General features: G+C 39.0%; 1 pseudogene; it reads left to right on the top strand.

The window, feature by feature from the left end:
• Positions 1–1,632, top strand: LOC143590411 (UDP-glucosyltransferase 29 pseudogene; annotated as a pseudogene).
• Positions 1,633–17,181: the final 15,549 nt, after the last annotated feature.

Consider the following 17,181-nt stretch of genomic DNA (forward strand, 5'->3'; position numbering starts at 1 on the left):
TTCTTCCATGTGTAAAGCAACCTTCCATAGTTGCAAAATTAATATATATACACCAACGTTGAACACCTCAAACAAACACAACCACCTTCAAAATTGCATATTTCATTCCTTTTGTCTTTTGTTTTTCAGAATGACAATGAACAACCAAAAGCCTACTGTTTTGATGTTCCCATGGCTAGGCCATGGTCACATCTCACCCTTCCTAGAACTAGCCAAAAAACTGAGTAACACGAACCGTTTCGACATCTACCTTTGCTCGACTCCTGCCAACCTCAATTCGGTCACCAAAACGCTGAAAAACGAGCGAAGTTTAGCCTCGATTCGATTCGTAGAACTCCCACTTCCCACATTACCTGAACTTCCACCACACCTTCATACCACCAATGGCCTTCCTATCCATCTTATGCCTGTTCTCAAACATGCTTTTGATATGTCAAGCCCTAGGTTTTCGAAAATCTTGAAAACCCTGATGCCTGATTTGCTCATTTATGATATTCTACAACAGTGGGCTCCAAAGGCGGCTGCCGCCCTTGGAATCCCTGCGGTGGTGTTTATCACCACTAGTGTTGCTGCTGCTAATAATACCTATCGTGTCGAGTGCACGGAAGAAAACCGCAAAGATTTAGGGAGTATCATTGGGTGTTATAACAATTCGACAAGTATTATTCTTGTTAAATCGTTTAATGAGATCGAAGGTAAGAATTCTGATTATCTTTCTGTGTTGACTGGTAAAAAGATTGTGCATTTGGGTCCACTTGTGGTGGACCCATGTCGCGTGAACATGAAAGAAAACAGTTTGATGGAGTGGCTTGACAAAAAAACCACTGGATCCACTGTTTTTGTTTCTTTTGGGAGTGAATATTTTCTTACTAGTAATGATTTGGAAGATATAGCACATGGGTTGGAAATGAGTAACATGAAATTCATATGGGTTTTAAGGTTCCCAAAAGGGAAAAAAGAAATAAAGCTTTCCGAAGCTTTGCCATTAGGGTTTCTTGAAAGGGTAAAAGATAGGGGTTTGTTAGTTGAAGGGTGGGCCCCACAAACAAGAATTTTAGGGCACAAAAATGTTGGTTTTGTGAGTCATTGTGGTTGGAGTTCAGTCATGGAAGCTATGAAGTTTGGTGTCCCAATAATAGCCATGCCCATGCAGTTTGACCAGCCAGTCAACGCTCGGTTGGTTGTCGAAGTTGGGGTTGGTGAGGGATGGGAATGGGCGGCTCGGGCGCAAGAACGTGGCAGCAACTGTGTAGAATGTGATGGTGAGTAAGTTAGGGGAAGCTGTGAGGGAAAAAACCAAGAAAATGAGTGATGCATTGAGGGTTAAAGGAGAGATGGAGATTGTGGCTGTAGTGGAGGAGCTGCTGCAACTATGCAAGACTGGTGGGGCCCACGATGGCGGCGATGGCAAAATTGAAGAAGATTCAATTGATGGGAAGGGCTGAAAGGTTTATCAAAAAGACTTGGGAAGAGATGAGAAGGCAAGGGTAGGAGTAGTCATCATCTTTATGAGTTACTTAATTTACATATGATAATATGTTACTATTTAGAAGTTTTATTTAGACTTTCACAAGAACTTTTTTTTTTTTTGGGTATTGTGGAGGTAAGTTTTTCTTTTCAGCATGTTCTGGTTTTTATATTTATGCTTAAGTTTTTTTTTTAATGACATGTTTGTAAAAGAAATCAACCCCTGCATTTAGTTTTTATATTTATGTTTAAGTTTTGGTTTAACTTGGATGACAGTTACATGGCAGTTTCACAATCTCCATTCTCCCATACGGTTTCCTCCTTTTTCTCACCACGTTCTGTTCCCCTTTTTTATAACCCTTTCACTATGCTATGCAATCTCTTCTTCATCGTAGCGAACTCTTAAATATGTCAGAAACTCTTTTTGTGAACTACGATTCCTTACCGAAATTGGGGCAAAATGGAACAGGCAGGATGCATCGCGCAATGGGAGTCAAACGTAAGCTCTGTCCCGTTCCGATTTTGATTTATACTACGCTAATTTGATCTATTTAATTTTGTTTTATTTTGATTTCTCTATAACTGTTGGCTTGCTTATTATTGTGTTTCCTGGTGTCTCAGTTTATTGGGGCGGAATTGATCGAGTTAAGATCATTTCAGGTTTACAATCCTGATAAGGTATTATTTATTTTTGTGACAAACATGTTTATGATATGATTTTCGTTTACATATTATTGCAGTATGAAAAGAAGGGCATATCAATGAAGAATGAAGGTGATCGTGAACAATCTAAAGGACATATAATCGGCCCTTCAAATGATATCAACAACGAACATAATTTTGATTATGTGAATAATTTTGACAGAAGTTGTATTATCTCTGTCATTCAAGTTTTATTTTACAATATTGTGTTGCCATCACAAAATTATACATATGAGAAACATCAGGTATCCTATTCAGATCTGTCGGGACATGTGGCAACCAGGACTTCTTCTGATGATAATCAATCATTGTTTTCGACTTCAGCAAATCTTTCAAATAACTGAAGAGGTGATCATATCCCCATTGTACGTATTATTAATAAAAGTTGCAATTTCAAACCGTTTAGTGGCCAATATTTTTTACTCTTGCAGAAAGATCTTAAAAGTATAGAAGAGGAACAAAGGAAAAGTATACATGGCTTTCGAGAGGTGATTGAAATCATTTGAACAAAGGAAAAGTATACATGGCTTTCGAGAGGTGATTGAAATCATTTTAACTTCTAAGAAACCTGTGGTTGTTCATAACTCTCATAACGGTTTGTTGTTCATAATTCTTACTAATTATTAGCTAACTTGAAAAGTTTTGAACCTACGACTTAATGATGTTCTGAAACAAAAAAAGGCGCAGATTTATGCAGTTTGTTGGTGTTAGATTAGTGTAGTTTTTATGCGTAAAGAGTTGGCAAAACCATGCATATTTGTGCAGTTTATTGCTGTCAATTTAGTGCAGTTTTTATGCACTATATAGCTGTCAAATCTGTGCAGATTTATGCAGTTTGTTTGTTTTTAATTTAGTGAAGTTTTTATGCATAAAAAGTTGTCAAAACAATGCATATTTGTGCAGCTTATTGCTGTCAATTTAGTGCAGTTTTTATGCACTATATAGCTATCAAAACTGTACAGATTTATGCAATTTTTGTTGTTGTCAAATTATTGCAGTTTTTATGCATGAAGAGTTGCAAAAACAGTTCTGATGTGTGCAGTTTAGTGTTGTTAGTTTGTGCAATTTTCTAGCACTATATAGCTGCCAAAATAGTGTGGATTTATGTAGTTGCTGTCAGTTTTGTGTAGTTTTTAGCTTTCAAAATACTGATGTTCGTTGGTGTCAGGTTATTAAGTTTCTTTTTAATACATAATAGAGTTGTCAAAATATAGTAGTACTTATATTAAGTTAGACATGGATTATGTTCGAGCATGATAACACAAATTTTCAAGTTTCTCATCATTCGTAGTGCAAAGTTGAATGAGTAACTAATTGTTCAGTTATCAAGGTTGTGATGATGATATCTTTTATGAAAGGCAAAGAGTTCGGACGAGTAATGGGGTTTTCTTATATGTTATCTTGATTATAATCCAAATTGATGCATTTCATATTAATTTGGATTTTTAATCTATCAGTGTTTCAGATTCAATTGCTAGAGTGGGGGCTTATTTGTAATTTCATATATTTGTTTAGGACATCGCTTCCGTTTGTGATGCAGTATCCATCATATATGAAGTTCAAAAATCAAAATTATAAAGATGCATGTAGTGAAGTGCTCAAAGCAGGTATGTCTATTCACTACTTTTATATTCATTTCTTTGTTATATTATTAGTGGATGAGCCGATTTAGGTTATGTTAATTATTTCTCCAATGGGTAACACAGAGTAAACAGAAAAAAATCAACTTAATTGGAAACTTGGTCAAATGGGTCACAAGCAAGCCTAGCCACTCGTGAGTTGCTCGAGATCATCTCGCTAAAGGCTATATTTAGCTTAGCTTAAATGATCTCGAGCCTGGGCCCAGGTTCGTTTTAATAAACAAAGCCTGTGCGCGAGCTTTACTAATCGAGATTAAGCAGGCTCACGAACCTAAATATCATTTTTAGTGAATTGAAAGCTTGACTCATTCACTAAAACTGGTACTTATGCGAGTTTTTTGTATAAGGGTCTCCAACCTTTATGCGAGTTTTTTTTATAAGGGTTTCCAACCTTTATGCGAGTTTTTTGTATAAGGGTCTCCAACCTTTATGCCCCATGTGTTATGGGCTTTCCGCACTCAGAAAAATTCCAGTAATTTCGAAACCCCCTTTAGTTTGACTTATGGCACAGAGGCCATGATTCTAGCCGAAATCGGAATCCCATCCGCTAGAGTTCTCATGATCGAAGATAACGATCATGAACTCCGGATGAACTTTAACCTCCTTGAGGAAAGGAGAGAACTAGCATCAATCCGTGAGCATAATTACAAACGACAGTTGCAAAAATATTATAACTCGCGGGTTCAAAGATGTGAATTCGATGCGGGAGACTTTGTCTTCCGCAATAATGAAGCTTTCGGGCAAGAGCCTCTGGGCAAGTTGGCCCCAACTTGGGAAGGACCTTATAAAATTCAGAAAGTTTTATCTAAAGAGGCCTACAAGTTGGAAAAATTGGATGGGACTGAGATCCCTAGGTCTTGGAATGGGGCCCAACTGAGGAAATGCTACTTTTAGTAAGTTTGTCTTTTGGCCTGCGTGCCTAGCTAGATATTAAGAACCGTTGTAATTTCGTTTCCTGTAATTCGGCTTACGCCTCAGTTATGAAAATTTTCTTTTCAGTCATATGAGACTTGTATTATTATGTAATCCTTTATTGGCATACAAAGAAGATCCTACAAAACACTTATATTATGACAAATAAACAAAGTGTACCGGATACAAAATAAAACCTTCTTTACTTACACAAATGGGATTACAAACAAACAAAAAAGGATCAAGTTACAAGAACAGAAAAATTCATGGTGCAGCATCATTATGCTCCGCACCTTCGCCTCCCGCATCATCAGCATGTTCGTCATCTTCTTCTTCCTCGTTTTCTTCATCAAGTTCAAGAAGAGTCTTTAGCTGCTGGATGCTATCCTCCTTATCAGCAAGCTCGGATATCTGTTCCGTCAAAGAGAACTTCAAAGAATCAAAGTCCTTTGATTTCTGTTTGAGGATGGCAACAGTATCTTGGCCAGCCAAAACATACTCCTCAGGAAGCTTAGAGTTTAATCCAAACTGATAACCTTCTTGGAAGCCTAGTTGGCGACCGACCTGTTTAGAAGCTTTGAGGAGGATAGCAACACAATTCCCAAGCTCATCACTAGCCCGGGCATCAGCAATGACCTGTCAAAATCATCATGCATAAATAACTCTTAACACTTAGATTATTTATGGTTAGAATAAAATACATACCTTGGGAATAGCTTCCGCCAATAGACATTTTTGATCCGCCTTGGCCTGAATAAGCTCCATCTTGTGTTCGGCGCATTCCAGGGCTTGATCACGGTTTCTGACATTAAGATCAGCCAGGCGCTTGTCCTTGGCCGCTGACTCAGCCTGCAGGGTCTCCAGCAACTTGGTCTGGTCAGCCATCATCTTGGATTGTTTATCCAGTTGCTTTTGGAGAGTAATCTTGGCTTCCTCGGCAGCAGACCGGGCAACTTTCTCCGCCTCCAGGGCCTGGCCGGTTTCTCTAGCTTCATTTATAGCTTTAAGGGCTTCTTCTTTTGCATCTGAAGCAGAGGCCGCTAGGTCATCCCATTGTTCATTCATCGCCAACCAATCCCTGGTTATTTCATGGGTAGTGGAAATAGAGTTCGCCAAATAATAAGAATGGGAGTTTAGCAACTCTTGGCGAACACTAAGGCGACGCCTCTCCATTTCACCAGGCGGAAGACACTCCCCCAGGAAATCAAAACATGCGCCCACGTCACGGAATGTCGTATCCCGACGTAAGGACCAGTTAGGACGGTGTGGGGTAGGGTCTTCCCCCCAGGAGGAGGAGAAGTTGGGGAAGCATATGGAAATGTGCTCACACCCTTGATCTCTGAAGTGGTGTACATTTTGAGAAGGCAACGCTTTAGCGTGAACAGTAGTGTCGGCCTCCTCCTTCTTCAGTGGGGAGTCGTCCGCCACAATAACCGGATCTTTAGCAGTGTTAGGAGGCGATGGTGGCGGACGAACAGGAGAATCCTTCAAACCGGAAATACCTTCAGAGAGGTTATCCAGGTTCACTGAAAAACATCAACAAATGAGTTAGAAACATTCTAATTCGCAACAATTAACAAGTGGAAAGATTTAGTTTACCTAACGAAGGATCGTCGGCGTCGAGTTGATCCAAACGAGCTCCCAAAGCAGCAGGGTTTGTGTTTTTAGATTTCTTCTTCTTTGAGACAACCTTAACTGGATTAACCTTGCGTTATCCAGCCGCTTTGGAGACGCCCGCCTCACTCGCTCGACGATCACCCTCAGCAGTGACGTCATCAGACGCAGGTCTCTTACCTTCTGCTTCAATTGTAGCATCATCTTGATCCGCCGTTTGGCTAGACGCAGCCCTCTAGCGAGTAAGACCTGCAGATGAGTTCACAGCTCTATTAACATCAGTTGAACAAGCTTCTTCACAAAGTGATGACTTCTCGCTAGACGAGAAGAGCACAATCACTCCACTAGAAGTAATAACAATCATAGTTTGGGTTTCAAAATGCCCTCACCTTTCTGGATGCAATCTTTAACATATGCCTCACCTTTGGCATACATCGCCTCGGAAACTTTAGGTTCCGGGCAGAAAGCTGTGCGGAATACAAAATTATGACGAGTGCGCTCAAGAAAAGGCGCATCCCTCATATCAATTGGGTGGCGCACCATCATTCTCCCCTCGCGATCCAACAAAGTGCTAAAAGCGGAACCTTCACCTACACAAAACAAGAAAATAAAGTTAGAAAATACTTAATGACGAAATAGAGAAAACAACAAACTTACTCTTGTTGGTCTCCTCGTAGTACGATTCCAGACTTGGAAATGGCCACAGTGGCTCATCTTCGCACACACCATCGCCCCTTCATGAATTGGGCGTAGAGGAGTTGGCGTAGAGATCAGCGTTTTATACCACGCCTGATCCTCGTGAGCGCTGGCAAGAACTACGGGCATGGGAGTGTCCGCCTTACGTTTCGTCATCTTGAAAGGAATGACATCCTCATGAATCCAGAAAAACTTTGGCTTCCAGTCATGAAGGCTACGGAGCCACTCCGTGCCTATAATCCTCTTCTCGATGGAGGCAAAATTGTACCATCCATCACGAAGGGTCATTTTATAAAAAACGGCAAACATGCCAACAGTCGGTTCTAGGTTACGAGTTTGGCAACAAAATTCGAAATGTCGAATCCTCAACATCCCAAAGGGATGGATCTGGGACAGATGAATCCCTTAAGTTGTTAAGACCGATCCGACAAATTTGGTAATCGAAATCCGGAAGTTCCCCGTGGTAAAATGGTCCACGTAGACAGCCATTTTATTCGGAGGAGGACTAGTGGCAATAGAACCACTAGCAAGACGTTCCGGTTCCCACTCGTTAATCCGTAAACATTAACAACGTCATTATAATCTTCTTCTTTAAGGCAGACGACAACGTCGTTGATGGTGGGGGTATTCTTCTTCTCTTTAGCCATTTCAGTTTCAAGAAAATTAAGAATTCTCAGAAAGTTGCAGAAAAGTTTCAAGTATTTGAAAGAAATTATGAAAGTGATAAAGGTTAAATGGAAGTCACAAAGGTTATATTTATACTCATCGCAATTAATGCGACCCATAAAATGACAGAGGAGAGAGAAACCGCGGACCGACAGATGGCTGACACGTCAGGCGGGAAATTCAAGATAGTGCAAACAGACTGTCAACGACGTCATACACGTCTTGTCAGTTGCCCTCAAGAAATTTCTCTCTCCGCCACATCAGCATAGTCATCCGAAACTTTCAAACATTTCAAAAAGTTGAGGATTTCAAAGATATCTTCTAAAAGATATTTTCTTTGAATAAAAGAATATCCACACAAGACAAGATTTTTTCTCATTAATTATTCAAAAAATAATTACAAAAAGAGAAAGGAAAAATTACAAGTAATAAAAACCTACGAATCTATTCTAAGGGTTTGTGGAAGTTTCGCCTTCCGGAGCCTTTGACGAGGTATCTTCTGAAGAATCGTTCTCAGACTCTTCACCAATATAGATTTTCAAGAGTTGTAAGCCATCATCTGCGGATGCAAACTCCGGAAGCATTTGCTGAAGCGGGAACACTAGATCATCATGTTCTTTCACCCGCGTAGATCGGGCTTGCTTGACGTCAACTCCATGAAGCGGATGATATTTAAATGTGCGGTTGTTTTGAGCATACTTCATCCCTTCATGAAATCCTATCACACGCCCAAGGGAAGAAGAAGCAGTCACCACATTAGCAAAGCTGTCAGTAAGCTCCTTGCTTCCCTTGATATGGCGAACGACCTACAAGGACAAAAATACAAAAGCCTTCAATATCAAATAATAAGAAATAGACATTGAACATTCAAAGAAGGAAAACTCACAGCATCAATCCCTCGGGTGAGGAACCACTGACGATCCTGTTCCGCCTGCTTAGCTAGCGCCTAAAGCGTTTGGGATTCCGCTACCATATTCTCATGAGCCTGCAGGAGAGAGTCATAAGCAGTCTGAACCTCAAGGGTACTTTTGTCTTTAAGTTCATTTTGCTCTCTTTCCAACTTTAACTCGGCCTCAAGTTCCTGAATTCGAGTACTTTGAAGAGACACTTGATTTTCTAGAGTTGAGTTTGCTTCGTGCGCCCGGGCCAAATCATCTTTTTCCTTTTGAGTTTTTGCCCGAGCGGCCTCAAGAAGGGAGTTTTGCTTTTCACAAGCTTCCTTCCATCGGCGAACAGCTACGGCGTTACGATCTTGCTCGCTCTTGAGGGCATTTTCCGCATCGACCTGTCTCCATTTGGCAGTTTGAGCCGCGACACGGTGCTTCTCAGCCTCCTTCTTTGCAGCTTCAGCAGCTCGGCGAGCTTCCCCCACCTTCCCGCCTAAAGTGCGCCATTCACTTAAAACCTCTTGGCTGTCGGTCAAGGAATTAGCCAGATGATAAGCCACATTTGTGTGAAGATCATGGCGGGAAAGGTCACGTTGATATGCCATCTCAGTGGGTGGCGTGCAATGCTCAACAAAATCCATGCAAGTCCCAGGGTGAGAAAACCGAGACCCATTAGTAATACCCCATGGAGGGACAAACAGCTCATGTTTGTCACCCAGACCCGTATCCCCGTAATAATGGGAACCCGAAGGTTTAAGGCGAGCTGGGGTAGAAAAATGTTGTTGTGAAGGAGGACGAGGAGGAGATTCCACATTCCTGAATTCTTCTTCGGTATCAGCAGGGTTGTACTGCTGACCACCAACACCACCCCCAGCCTGAAAAAGATAGTCAAAACGAGTATCAGTTTCAGACTGGGTATTGGTTTCCTCCGTTGCAATGTCAGCCGGCGGAGCCGGCATCCTATCTTCCACGATAGTCTCAGTTGGAGGAAGGGTCGATTGACTTCCCACATTAAGATCACTTGGTGGAGTAGGCTGCTTAATATCAACATCCTCAATTGGAGGAGGAGATGGTGGCTTTTCAGAATGAGGAGTTGGCGTAGGTAGCTTTTCCGATATGTCCTCGCCAAAAAGAAAGGGATCTGCATAACAAAGTTATACTTAGCCAAACACTCATAAAAAGAATACAGTATTTAAAGAGGGACACATACCTTCAACGGTATCAATGCGGTCAGAAAGGCTATACTGTGGTTTCTTGGGACGGTGCATTTTTCGTTTTTTCTTCGATGGCCCCGCCTCAGTATCCGCAACCTTCACATTTGTGTGCTCCGACTGAGAAGCTACAAAAGCTCTCTTTTTCTTCAATTCTGCTAACAAAGATGAGACAGATGAAAGTTCAGAAACACCCGCGTCAGAGTCTTCTCCTTCATCCGAAGCGGAAAACTGAGAATCATCTCCATCATCATCACTCGATGATAAGATGGTAATCGTTCCGTCGGAAGTAACGGCAGTAAGGGGAAGAGGGTTTAGAACATACACACCTGTTTCAAATGTGGCATCAGAGGTGATTGGGTCAGCTCTAACTTTCTTGGGAAAAAAAACCGAGTCTTAGTCTTTTCAAGAATAGGCTGATCCCCCATCTCTCGGATACTTTTTCGGACACACCCCCTGTCTTCAAAGAGAGCGTTAATCATAGAAATCCGACCTGAAAAAGGATAGGAACTTAATCATGAAAACACTCACAAAAAGCAAAGAGACAGTGAAAGGTAACTTACGTTCATTTAAATCTACAAAAATGGGCTCCATAAATTCTGTTGGCCATAAATGACTCATGCCTGCCCACACTAAAGCTTCCTCCGGCAAAACCTGCACGGTGTTGGTTCCATCGTGAGTACACGATACCATTCTTGACCTTCATGATTAGCGGTAACAATGTCAGGAAGGGCAGAATTCACCGGACGGCGAACCAAGTTTAACGGCACCACGTCTTCAGAAATCCAAAAGAACTTATTTCGCCAATCCGTGGATACCTTTTCAACTTCATATCCGATGCTTCGGTCAGAAAACCCCTGACACGTATACCAACCATTACGAATGGCAAGACGATAAAAAACTGGAAACCGATCAATATGTGGCACCATGTCATGTGCTATGCATACGAATTCATAATGACGAATTCGCATCATAGCACGAGGATGCAATTGAGATAAATGGATTCCATAGGCAGTTAACACCTTCTGAAGGAATCTCGTTATGGGTAAACGGAAGTTCCCATGAACAAATAATCGGCATACAAAGCCATTTTCCCAGGCGGTGGGAAACTGGCTATAGAACCAATAGAAGGAAACTCTGGCTCCCACTCGGGTGGGATACCATACGTTTCCAATAACTTTTCATATTCTGAGTAGTCCCATGCAATATCTATCTCATCAACTTCAGTCTGAACGTTCGACATTTTAGGAAGATCTAAGGAGGACATATAAGAAAGATTCGATACTTTATCAGAGAGAAAACAAAAAGATGACTAGAGAATAAAGACGATAAAACTTCTATTAGAAGATATATCTCATTATTTATACCCATCGCAATTAATGCGATGGGATATGAACAGTAGAGAGAGATAAACATCACCTAACCAGCGACTGACACGTCACGCGGGAAATTCGAAAAAGAGGAAAAGTTGTACAGTCGGGTACATTGACAGCCGTAAAAAACGTTCCATCACCTGTTCACGCGCCTGCGAGTGGTCAACTTGTCCTTTTTCATGATTATACATACCATCAGAAGATATTTTCTACCTAACTTCTGAATAATAAAAATCCCCAATACGCATTAAGTCCAGAATTTCACCCGCATAAAGATTTCACACGGAAGAAACACTGGACTGGGGGGGACTTATAGAGGTAGGGTACCAATGAGACCCAAATACCCTTAAGTACCACCCGTGGGTCACAGAGAATCCTCTTATAAGCCACCCATGGAACACATGGACCACCCGCATATCACGAATGAGGAGGAACGTCCTCACAACACGTGCGGAAGCATCCTGGCATCCTCAAAAGTCATCCGCAGGACGGGATATCTGTCCGCCTAAACATCCGGAAGACAATGCCAGTAGGACAGCTGTCATCACTCAAATACTCTCTAGAAGAAGATTTGTGACTCTTACTTGGGGAATACGTGACTGAACAGCCAATAAAAAAGAACACCTGGCCAGTTTGTTATACCCATGCACATGGGACGTATAGCCAACCTATCACAAGAGGACACGCGTCCAGGCAGTTATCAAAGATCTTCTGGAAGAGGACAGCTGGCCCAATCACCTTCCTACATCCTTCGGCTATAAATACCTTGTCAAACGGTATGAGGTATTCATTCACTCACCTACATTCTGACTACACTTAGTCTATTTACTTCAGTACTTTCTCCCTTACGAACGTTACTGATTCTCACGCCGGATGGTGGTTACAGGAAGACCCCCCCCCCCCTCTTCTCATTCCTGTAACGAGACTCACGGTGTTTGTTTTGCAGGTTCCAGTCATTGGACTTTGGGAAGTTATACTCATATCATTGGTAGTAATTATCGTATCTTACCCTGTGGACTCATTGAATCCAGGACCCATACCCGGAGAGTGGATCCGTGTTTCTTCACCAACATATTTGACCTACTTGTCTAGACAATATAAAGTATTTTTTTTTAATTTAATTAAGTTGGCACTATAGAATTACAAGACAGATTTTTGTGCTTGTTTGAGTTGTTAACATAAAAGAAATAATAATAAACAAGTTAATAAGACGTTATATAAAATGCATTTGGATTTGGGGATCTACTTTTATTATTATACAAACACAAAACATATTTAAAAAAAAAGGCTACCGGCTGTTTCATGGTCTAGGTTAGTGCAATTAATATACATTCTAATTAATCTGTAATCTCTCTTTTTGAAAAAGATAACAACTACTATTAAACACATAAACCATCCTAAACACAACTTTAACTTAATCATGACAAGGTTGTAGTGGTGTTGGCTTAAGATTAGTTGAATATTCTTATTAATTAAATATTATGTGGTGCTAGGAAGATTAACCCGCCAACTCGCTTGACTATTGCTCTCACACCAGCCTTCCATTCGGAGCGGCTTCTTGAACTCGCACATCAACCCAAACTAGAAACTCGAAAGGATGGGGGCAGTGAGCTCACATCCTTCTAGTCAGCTAGGTGCCCCGCCCACCTTTATGTTAAAACTCTTAGTCAACCACTAAATATGGGCATTATATATTTATGTTAACTTTAATATTGTATTAAATGTATTTAACCAAATACACATGCTTTACAACTCAAAGGTGTAGCTTAATTGCTGTCTTTTGACCATTACATAACCTCATCGGTATTGGATGCTAACATTGAATTGAATACTTATAAAGTAACGGGTACTTTTTATATAATTTGTGAAGAATTACGTTTACACGCACACTCTAGGCACACTTTATTTATTTGTTGCTTCTTTAAACAAATAAATTATTTATTATTATTTTTCTTTGACCAATAAATAAAAAGTTGATTTATTTAGGATTCTAAACTTTAGTTTATGTATTATAACTTAGAAGCGTTTTTTTAGTTTTCTTAGTAAGTACTTTAAATATTGTTAGAAATATCTATGGAGTCTATCATATCATTATCAATGTAAATTACATTAATCTTTTCTCCTATCAAGTTCATGAATTAAGTACCATGACCACAATCGATCATTACGTAATGCAAGTTGTTTCTTTTACGGTGATCGATTATTATAGTCATTGTAGGCAAAGGTTCAAAATGAGAATCATGTTTGAGAACCAATTCTAAACCTTTGATAAAATCTATCAATGGTTGAAAATGTTAGTGGTTTGATTATAAATCATATAGGATTTATTATATGATCAAATGTAGTTAGGGTATATTCTTATTAAAAGGACTACAACCAACTAATTGATTGGTTGATGATGATGCCACAAATTAACTAGCATCATACACAATTTATAAATTGTTGATCGATTTTCAATCCCTAGTATAGAGATGATGGTGACGATTAACTTCTTAAAGACGCAAATTATATGAACTCGGATGAATGACAATGACAGAAATCACTAGAGGAATATACGGTATTTAACACTTGAAATTAGAAAACTGATATAAAAGAGGTAATGAAGTTATCTATTTATAGTTTAATAATTTCGAATAGTTCTTTTAAATAATAATAAAAAAACATTAGGAACTAGGAAGTAGGAAGACCTAATTGATCCACCCACGTACACATAGGCTAGTAAGCCCAACGTTCATTAGAACTTCAGCCCAATAGACTGATTACCAGCCCAGTGCCCACTTTCTCAAAAGGATTGATAAAATATATCCATTAAATTATAAGAAACAAAGAACAAACCCAAGGTAGAGGTGGGAAAACCGGGCTTTTCCAGGAATTGGTTCCACATTTGTTCGACAAAAGTCAAGAACTGGGTTGAGTAGGAACCAGTTCCGGGTGTGGTAGGGTTTTTGACCGGTTTTGTCGGTTTTTTTTGGGGTTTGGCTGGGTCGGGTCCGAGTTTTGATCAAGTATAGGTAGAATCGTTTCCATCGGGTCTGGTTTAGTTCCTCGTATGAAACCTGGTTTGTACCCTAAGATAGAGGGATTGGGTCCGGAACCGGGTTCTTTGCCCGCCTCTAACCCGAGGATTTATTGTGGATTGATAAAATATCCAGTCGACCAATCATCTAGAGTTTGGAACATGATAACCAACTAAACTTATAACAAGAGTGATCTAGGCCATCGCATGTTCATCCAAGTGGTCAAGGGTTTGTAATAAGGCTTTCCTTTTTGGGAAAAAAAGGGGGGGGGGTCTCAGATTCGAATCCAATATGTGTATGACATTTAAAAGGAAGAAAATCATTTTTCTAGGATTGAACTTAGGTAAGGAGACGGTGGTAAGTATTACGACCTTTTGAGAGAAACACCACTACCACCAATATAACGTCGTTAAAAAAAATGGAGTGATCTAGAATCGAGATCCTACAACATTAAGTTCATTAAATCCCTTCATATAATAGGAAAATGGTAGATTCCATGATTACGAAATGTAGAAATTATGCTAACAATTATTTATTTCATCCCAAAAGAACGATAAAACTTTATCTTGACACTTTTCACTGATTATTTCTATATAATTATAAGCATACGGTTTTGTATTGTTTGTATACACAAATGCAATTTTTTTTTAATTTCTTTTCACAATTCGTAAAACGGGATATGAAGAATTATTAGGCTCGAGTGTTTAATGGTTGAAACGAATTTGATCCCCACCATCATCAAAGATTCAAGATGATGAACAAATGAAACCTACATTGATTCTCTTTAGTCTTCATCAAACACCAAATAATGCTAGTGCTACTACGTGTGTCTTTGAATGATTGTGATGAGTTGTCTACGGCCCGTCTCAAATAATTAAGCAGATCGATGTGCATGTGCAATTGACAAGTACATTTCATTCATCATGATTGAGTTGGTTTGATTTTGACCAATCACATTAAATTCTAGGATCGATGAGAACCCACTAGACTCGTATATTTGTGTGTTAACTATTCTTAGAATACTGATACTATGTGAGTTGAGTTTATACACTTATTTTTTGCTTACTTGAAATAGGTATTGTTGTTACAAAAATATTCAAAAAAAAGTACGAAAAGGTAACTTTTGAGAATTTTTTTTTTTAAAAAAACATTCACATTTGGTTGTTTATAGGTTGTTTGCACATAGCAAGAGAGTTAGACGACGTTGAATGCCCCGACACACTATGGCGTATGTCAAGGGTTTGTGTTTTCCCCAGTTATATTGTTTTAGCAGCAGTTTTAACTTCTTATCGATATTGATAGGACCAAAAAGATCGAATGAAACAATGCATATACAAGTAAACTCTTTGTGTTCTTAGTTTTCAAAACAGCAACATGTTGTGCTTAAGCCCCTCGATGAAGTTTAATACGAGGGCATCCTATCTTTATCATCTTATATACAAAGCTAGTTTGGGGTTTTAATACATTGTTTATATGTGTAGTATGTAGCAACCAACACAAGATAACTTACATTTTGTTACCGAATAGTTGACGACATGTCAGTGATGGACATGTCTGTCTCATCATTCTTATATGATTATTGATCTACACGTTTATAAACTTATTCGTATTTTTATTAAGATACACGTCTAAACTACTTTTTTTTGTATGTGTAACATATTTTGTGGTTTCTTCAAGTTTATAAACATAAAATCCGGCCTACATGATCGAAGATGACTTGTGACTTTGTGGCCTTCGACATGTTGCAGATGTCCCTACTCCCTATGGATCTTGGGAAGGAGCCATGAGCTGCGACTATACGTGTACGCGACACAACAATGACCCTTAGGTATGCCAAATACTACTACTTTTTAGTGCTTATCTTTTTAATGAAAACATATGAATCTGTTTATAAGTCTAGCAGCAAGTTTGTGTGCATGCATTTGCTTTGGTGCATTTATGGAATAGGGACCTCAAAGATCATTTAGGATCAATGACAAAAGATGATTGCAATGTATAAGGATTTGTAGGTACAAAGTACATGGCCCTTTTCTGTATCTCATCATCCATTATTATTATTATTATTATTATTATTATTATTATTATTATTATTATTATTATTATTATTATTATATACATGTATCATCATGTTCAAATAGAAACTACTAAAAATTAAGATATGATTTATTAAGAATTTTATTACACGTACAGTTAATATATAATGTATTGACCGACAATGATTACATGTACGTAGATCAATGAAAACATTATAACTTTTAAGATTATACTTATTGGTGTTTACTTGTATTTATCGGTACACCATATATTTACGAAAAATATCATCACATTCATATAGTCTAATCATTACTCTCTCGTGAATACATTGATGTTATATGTTATGGTCACCGGCGAGTACACTCTTATATTGATCTCATATATTATCGGTCACCGTATAATTTAGATCGTTTAGTTGAACGACATATTGTGTGGGGTTTAGTTACGGAGAATGTCGAAAGCAAATGACATGGACACACGAACGAAAACTGGTTGGCTCCAACTGGAATCTTTAAATGCTCCATTTCTCTCTCTTATTCACTTGTCATTTCAATTTATTATTTACTAGCCACAATAATATCAAATCAAAGTTGCATTTGTTATCTATCATTTAACCAAAATTACATTAATAAATGATAATTCACCCAATTTAACTAATTAGTATAAAAAAGTTCATATTGTCTCTCATGGGTCTATTTTCTTGTTTTCCGGTAGGGGTGTCAGTTTTAACTATACTCGATTACTGCACCTATTTTGAGGAAAAATTAAATAAATATTCACTTACCCGAACCCGATCAAAGATAAATACCGAACCCAGTGTATGTACGTATATGGTTAGAAAAGCACCTAATCGAGTTAATCCGAATTCCTATAACACAATTCTTGAATTTTTCTAGATTGGCGGCCAATTAATCCTGGCTAATCATATACCATTTGTTATTGTTGTTCATTCAAACATTCGA

The sequence above is a fragment of the Bidens hawaiensis genome, unplaced genomic scaffold (assembly GCF_021521415.1).
Source record: "Bidens hawaiensis isolate Kalapana, Puna unplaced genomic scaffold, B.hawaiensis_p1.1 tig00038531_1, whole genome shotgun sequence".
Classification (NCBI taxonomy): domain Eukaryota; kingdom Viridiplantae; phylum Streptophyta; class Magnoliopsida; order Asterales; family Asteraceae; genus Bidens; species Bidens hawaiensis.